Source organism: Mesocricetus auratus, unplaced genomic scaffold, assembly GCF_017639785.1.
Source record: "Mesocricetus auratus isolate SY011 unplaced genomic scaffold, BCM_Maur_2.0 Super-Scaffold_100024, whole genome shotgun sequence".
Classification (NCBI taxonomy): Eukaryota; Metazoa; Chordata; class Mammalia; order Rodentia; family Cricetidae; genus Mesocricetus; species Mesocricetus auratus.
The window spans coordinates 28,674,519-28,681,509 of NW_024429205.1; the positions used below are offsets into that span (position 1 = coordinate 28,674,519).

Below are 6,991 nucleotides of genomic sequence, written 5' to 3' on the forward strand. Positions count from 1 at the left end.
TCACAGCTATGTTCAGAAGTGTGTCTCCATGTTGATTCTAGAGCCCATCAAGTTGACAACATCAACCTCTGCACCCATGTACAAACTTCATGTTTATTTTTAAATTAGATCAAAATACTTGTTTGTGTGTGTGCATGTGTGTGTATATATATGTATGTGTATGTATATATGGTGCACATGCCTTCATATGCATGCATAGAGGCCAGAGGTCGATGCTGTGTACCTTCCTCTGTCACTCAGTATCTTATTTATCACTCAATATCTTATTTTTGGGAAAGAACCTCACCCTGAATGTGCAATTCACTGATAGGATGGACTGGATGGTCATAAAGTCCTAAGAACCTTCAGTCTCTGCCCGCCAAATTTGGGATTACAAGTGTGTGTGTGTGTTACCCCACATTTTCACATGTATGCACTGAATCTGAACTCAGATCCTTGTGTTTGCACAGCAAGCTCTTTTCCCACTGAGCCATCTCTCCAAACCCCTCCCTGAGCTTCAGCTAATTTATCTGTGCAGTGTGGAGACTAGTAGGAACTAAAGTGAGTGGTATCCATAAAAGAAAAAAGACAAACCCAGATTGGAGCTTACACCAAGGTATTTAATGCCTCTGCTGAAGTATACAACATTGTCATTGTTCCATTGCAGCGTAGGCGTTTGGCCTCCCAGCTGACTGAATTAAAAGTCAGAGGTTGAGAAATCAGCCTAAGTGGTAAGGTTTTGTGGATGACTGGAGGGATCATGAGTCTGGTTTTTCAATCTCTGTGTGCTAAAGATTATTAAGGTTTCTCCTTAGTAATGTCAATGGGAATTTTGGGCAAAAATCTTACTTGGACTTTGTGGCAGGGATTTTGTCTCTGTCAGGGCTGAGATGAGGTCAGAATGAGGAACACTTTCTTCTGTGTCTGTGTCCAGTGCTGACACTTCTGCCGTAGGATGCTCGGGTGTGTTTGCACACCTTCAGGGAACAAGATTTAACTATACTTTTTGTTTTGCTTAGAGCCTAAGGGTCTTGTGGGAAAAACATATGAATGCTGTCTGCTTTTTAAAAATCTTAATGTGTATTGTACTTTCTGGGGGGTCTGAAGAAAACCAGAATGAGCAAAATATGATTTAAAAAATCTTTTTGTGTGAGGAATTTTGGCATGTTGAACTTTGTTGAGCAGTTGAGTGTATATTAGAATTCAGATATGATGTGAGTCTGTCCTTCTTATCATAGACAAGACTTTGCTTTCCAAATCTCCTTGCACTAAGACAAGACTTTCTTTCTAAGCTTCTGGTTCATGATGCCCTCCAACTCCATCTAGTCACAAGCAAAGGGAGCTGTGACACAGAGGTGAGGACCAGAGAGAGGGACTCTCTGGCTAGCCTCTGCTACAGGGTAAGACGTAGGAAGAGAAGTGGCAGATGTTTTGCCAAGAGTCAATTGTTGTAGTGAGTGAGGGTAAACTGGGTGATTTGGCTTGGGTGAGTAGCGACTTGTGGGTGAGGAAGAGAAAGTTGTTCAGCAGGGTAGGACAGTAGAGAGCAAGTGATGCCATCGTCACGTATGTGACCTTCTGTGGGGAATCAAGGAAGCCCTGAGTGAATGTGTAAGGGGTGGGAAAAGTACTGAGGCAGCGCGTGCTGTTGGCATAGGCACAGCCGTGTCAAGAGCACTGCTGCTTCAGACCCAGCAAGAGTGGTAAAGTCTTTCCCAGGGTGAGGTTTGGAGGGATAGCAAAGTCTTCCTCTGGTCTGTGTGTTAATATTGACAGTGTGTGCCAAAGCTAGCAACCACAGCCTCCTCCACCCCTATGACTGCAACCTAGGACTATCCCCATAACATAGACCTTCTACTAAAATTAGCTACCCACTCCATCCCCCCCACATTAAGTCGAGATTCTGGGTTGTCCTGTAGTTGGCACTGCTCCATCCAAGTGAAGACGTTCCATCTGATCCCAGTTCCTCTGTATGTTTGTCTGTCCTTTCTTCATACCCTGGTTCCCCCAGTCATGTCAATTCCCAGCCATGTAGATGCGGCAACTTCCCATCTATTTATGACATCTTAAGGAACTTAGTCCAAAGACCTACCAAGTAGCAGACATTTGAATTACAGTCCTGGGACCTCTCTGGGCTGGTTAAGAAAGGACGTTCTTAAAGAAGTCTGTAGAGATGAAGGCCATGGAGGTGTGCTATGGAAGATGAAGACAAGGGGACTTATTGTAGGTTTTTTTATTCTGGCTTAGAACACACTAGTTGTCTTCAGTACTTAGGATCATGACTTGCTGTTGGCCCTTTATTGTTTATCTTGTACATGGCAAATTATTGTGTACTACTATGTTACTATGTATATCTTTTTTTGTTTCTTGAGACAGGGTTTCTCTGTATTGTTTTGGAGGCTGTCCTGGAACTAGGTCTATAGACCAGGCTGACCTGGAAGTCACAGAGATTCACCTGCTTCTGCCTCTCGAGTGCTGGGATTAAAGGCGTGAGCCACCAACGCCCAACTTTACTATGTATATCTTACACTAAATGCTATGGAGACTATTGTCCCTTCCTTCACAACTAGTGGTCTACACAGCCTGCTGTCATGATTCATCTTGTCTGTGAGGAAAACTGCTTCCACCATCCTTGGATATTTTTACACATACAGCAAGGGTGGTAGACTGGAACATTTGAAAAATATTGGTTTGGGGAACTGTGATGGCTGATCTTGCATGTCAACTTGACTACATCTGGAAAGAACTAAAACCCAAGCAGTAGGGCATGACTGTTAAGAATTTTCATGATTGGATCGTTTGAAGTGGGAAGACCTGCCTTACATCTGGGCGGCACCTTCTGGTGGCAGTCCACAGGGAAAGACGTGGGAGAAGGGGACTTTTGCTTTTGCCTGTTTGCCTTTACTCTCCCCGGCAAATTTGTCTTCCTGTTGCTGGGACATTCCTTTGCTGGTATTAGAACCCACTTCTTTGGGATTCCAGCATAGACTGGAGACCAGCTGAGACACCCAGCCTCATCTACCGGAGTCTTGGCCTTTCCTTTGGGAAACAGCCATTGTTGGACTAGCTGGACCATAGCCTGTAAGCCACTCTAATAAATTATATATAGATTATGACAGAAAATATAGAAATTATGATCAAATATGTATATTATGTCATATATCCCATATCTATCCATATGTTCTATCACATATATATGATATATATATATATTCTATCAGTTTTTTTCCTCTAGAGACTCTGACTAATACAGGGGTTTGGGATATTGCTCAGCAGTTATAGTTCTTGCCATGTGAGCAAAAGGACCGCACTTTGGATCTCCAGAGCCCACAAAATGGAGCATGCTGGAGGATGGGAAAGCTGCCTAGGAGGACCGGCTGCCTGGGCTCGGCTGAGAGGCTCCTCTTCAAAAGCACAAGAGGCAAGAGCAATCAAAGTAAATTTCTAACTCCAACCTCTGGCCTTCATACACTCATGCACACACAAACATGAGTACTTGCAGGTACACATGGGCCCACACATACGTGAACACATAAACATGCACACATACCACTCTCACATAAACACGAGACAACTATTTTTATTTTGTAAATGCCATTTTTATTTGAGAACCATTTGATGAGACAAAAAGAAGGAGGGAGGATGAGAAGGAAAAAAAATCTGTCGATTTGATTCTTTAAAATTTCTTATTTCTTATTTTACCTTATTTGTACGGGTGCTTGGCTGGCATGCATATCTGTATCACAAGTGCGCCTGCTGCCTGTGGAGGCCAGAAGAGGGCATTGGAGTCCCTGGAACTGGAATGCCACACGGTTGTGTGTTGGAAATCAACCCAGTGTCCCCTGAAAGAGTAGCTAGTGTTCTTAACTGCTGATCCATATCTCCAGCCTCTCTGGTACAAATTCTTATATTCTCCTTTTTATGCTTATTTATTCTTTCAACAAATACCAGGTCTACTGCATTCACAAAAATGTTTATACTGTTTTGCGATTTTCTTCATTCACAATACACTGTGAATGATTTCCCAGAGATAGACTTAGAGACATTCCTCAGCTGGGTTTTGCAAGTTGACTTGACACTTTTTCTTTGGGATACTCTCTTTGATTAAAACTCTTTTAAAAATGTACAGATCTCTCCCCCTCCCATCTCTAAATGTGCTTATTCTGAGAAGCTCATTTGTTAGAAATTATGAACAGAAGGTTTAAAAGTGGAGAAATCGTTCTTTCCATGTAAGAACCATGGAAAAATGCACTGCATGCATGTTTGATATTATCATCTGCTTCACAGATTTCTTTGGCTGGTCTCCATTTGAATCCTTTTGCTCTGTGCCATGAGTCTGTGTGAAGCTGTTGGCTAGCCTTCCCTCAGAAGATGTGGCAGGAGACAGCAGGGAGGCAGTGGAATGTGACCATGGGGGACAGAGAAATACTTGAGATAAGTGACACTGATTCCTGACTCAGGGACTGAAATTCATGGAATATTGGCCATATTCTAGTTAGGAATCAGAGCAAGGAGATTTTCTTTGGAAATGAATTTGTCTTTTTCTTCAGACCAAACAGAACTGAACGGGCTCAATGCAGTTTTCTCTCCAGGAGGCAGGACTTTCTGCCACATGTTAGTGAATAGGTGTTATACATGAGCATCAACAATGGTGACCAAACAAAGTTGAGAAAGGCTATATTTAAAATTTTTTTGAAATGGTTTTATTTATTTGTTTATTTTATTCATTTTTATCTTATGTGCATTGGCGTTTTGCCTGCACGCATGTCTGTGTGAGGGTGTTGGGTCCACTGGAACTGGAGTGGATGGTTGTGAGCTACCATGTTGGTGCTTGGAGTTGAACTCAGGGCTTCTGGAAGAGCAGCCAGTGCTCGTAACCACCTAGTCATCTCTCCAGCACAAGAGAAATACTACATTGTAGAGCAACACATTTTTGACCACAGGGCTTAAGGGCACTAATATGTGCTAGGACTCTCCGAGAGAAGTAGTCGGTTTCTCTTCCTCACGCACTGTCTCTGTTTGGAGAAATAGCAGTCTTAGACATATAGTTCTCTACTGATAGTGCAGTCAGGAAAAAACCACAAGTGGTTCACTCCATTGTTCTGCTTATGTAGTCATATAATTGACTTCAGTCAATAGCTCCCTTCTGATTGGGAGCAGACTGTTCAAGAAGCCTTTCTTAGGGATTTCAGGTGACTAGCTCTCAGCTGGCATGCTTCTATTGAGTAGAATTACTTCTTTCCTTCCCCTGTCACAGGCTGACAGACGAGAAGTGTATTTATAAGGCTTGGTATCTTCCCTTTTACATGTCTCAACCCTTTCTCATTTATAGGCACTATCATCCTGGAAGGAGACCTATGAAGCTCTTCTGAAGCCAACTCAAGGCTCTCCAGCTACCCTCCACACCCCACTCACCCTTCCTGGACCAGTGATTTATTGCTTTGGTCTGAGGGTTACTGAATGTCTTTAATGAGCCCAACGCTCTGGGGCTGTGCTTGGAGCAGTCTCTAACCACAGCTATTCTTAGAGGGGGGAAAATACCAGAAAACTAAGACCCCAGAAGAGTGAGCACCTAACAGAAGAACAGTGGGCGTTTGAATAAAAGGAGGCAGGCCAGCATTCCTGGTCATCTATAAATTAAAACAAACAAAGGAAAATCACATCCAACTGCAGTCAATTGCTCCTGTAAGAGAAGGAGTGTAATTCAAAGAGGGTTATGTGTTTTGGCAGCCAGTTGGGCATGTGTGGGAGTTTAAAAGCATAGAATAACATGAGCAGGAACCAGCTCCAGTGCTTGGGCAGCTCAGGCTCCCTCACTTCATCCAGCTAACAACGCACCTTGAGCCAATTTTCTTTCTCCTTCCTTCTTCATCCCTATTTGATCCCTCCCATGACTGAGGCACCAAGGGTTGTCGAAAGATGGGCTGCACATGTTCAAGATAACATCTTACATTATCACAGTTAGGGGCCATGCTGAAGCACAGCTGTACCTTGTATTCTGTCCACTTTTATATCAAGCCTACGAGCAGTGTGGGATTTATCCCCATTTTGAAGAGGAGGAACTGGAAAAGAAATGTTGAAGATCTTATACCTGAAATCTCAAAGCAAGCTAAGAGCTGAGTCAGGTAGGGACTCCATTTTCCAGTCATGGGTCCTGCCCTCATCCAGAACCTTCTACGTTGTTGCAGTGGTTTCTTGGGCTTTCACATTTTCAATGAAAATGGACTAACCACTTGTCATAACGGTCTACTCACTGTAGGCTGAATTAAAAAAAAACAGATAAGAACAGATACTACACTTGATCTTAGCCAAAAGGCAGGGGGGGGGAGGGTGCGGGAGGAGGGGAGGGAGAGGGAACTGGGATTGGCATGTAAAACAAGCTATTTAAAATTAAAATAAAAATAAATTAAAAAAACAAAACAAAAAATGAACCACTGTGTATTTATGAGAAAACTCAAGTGAGTAATGTCTCAGTACTAAGGCTGGGGTTGGAAGGGTGGAAACACATTGATGACCACCCCACTGAGAATAAGCAGAATTTATTGATCCAGAGTTTGCTCTCACAAGGGAGTCAGTCATCTCCTCTTATGTGTATTGTGGAATATTAGCTAAAGATGTGTTACATTCTTTTATGCTGCAGAATATTTGTTTAATGATGCAAAGATGTTTGCATTCTTTTAGTTTGCGTTTGCTTTACTCTGTAAAGCTGTGTTAATTTGTCTGTCTAAAACACCTGAATATAAAGAGTGAGTGAAGAGGTCAAGGTCAATAGCTAGTCAGGAGAAAGGATAGGTGGGGCTGTCAGGCAGAGAGAATAAATTGGAGAAGAAATCAAGGCTGAGGAAGAAGAAGGAGGATGCCAGGGGCCAGCCACCCAGCAATACAGCCAGTTACAGAGGGAAAAGTAAAGAAAGGCATAGATTAGAGAAAACCCAGGGACAAAACTAAATGGGATAATTAGTTAAGAAAAGCTGACTAGAAATATGCTAAGCTAAAACAGGATGTTCAGAAA

At 42.7% G+C, this 6,991-nt stretch overlaps 1 pseudogene; it reads right to left on the reverse strand.

Moving 5' to 3' along the window:
* Positions 1-6,165: 6,165 nt before the first annotated feature.
* On the reverse strand, positions 6,166-6,307 carry LOC121133894 (annotated as a pseudogene).
* Between the last annotated feature and the right edge of the window lie 684 nt (positions 6,308-6,991).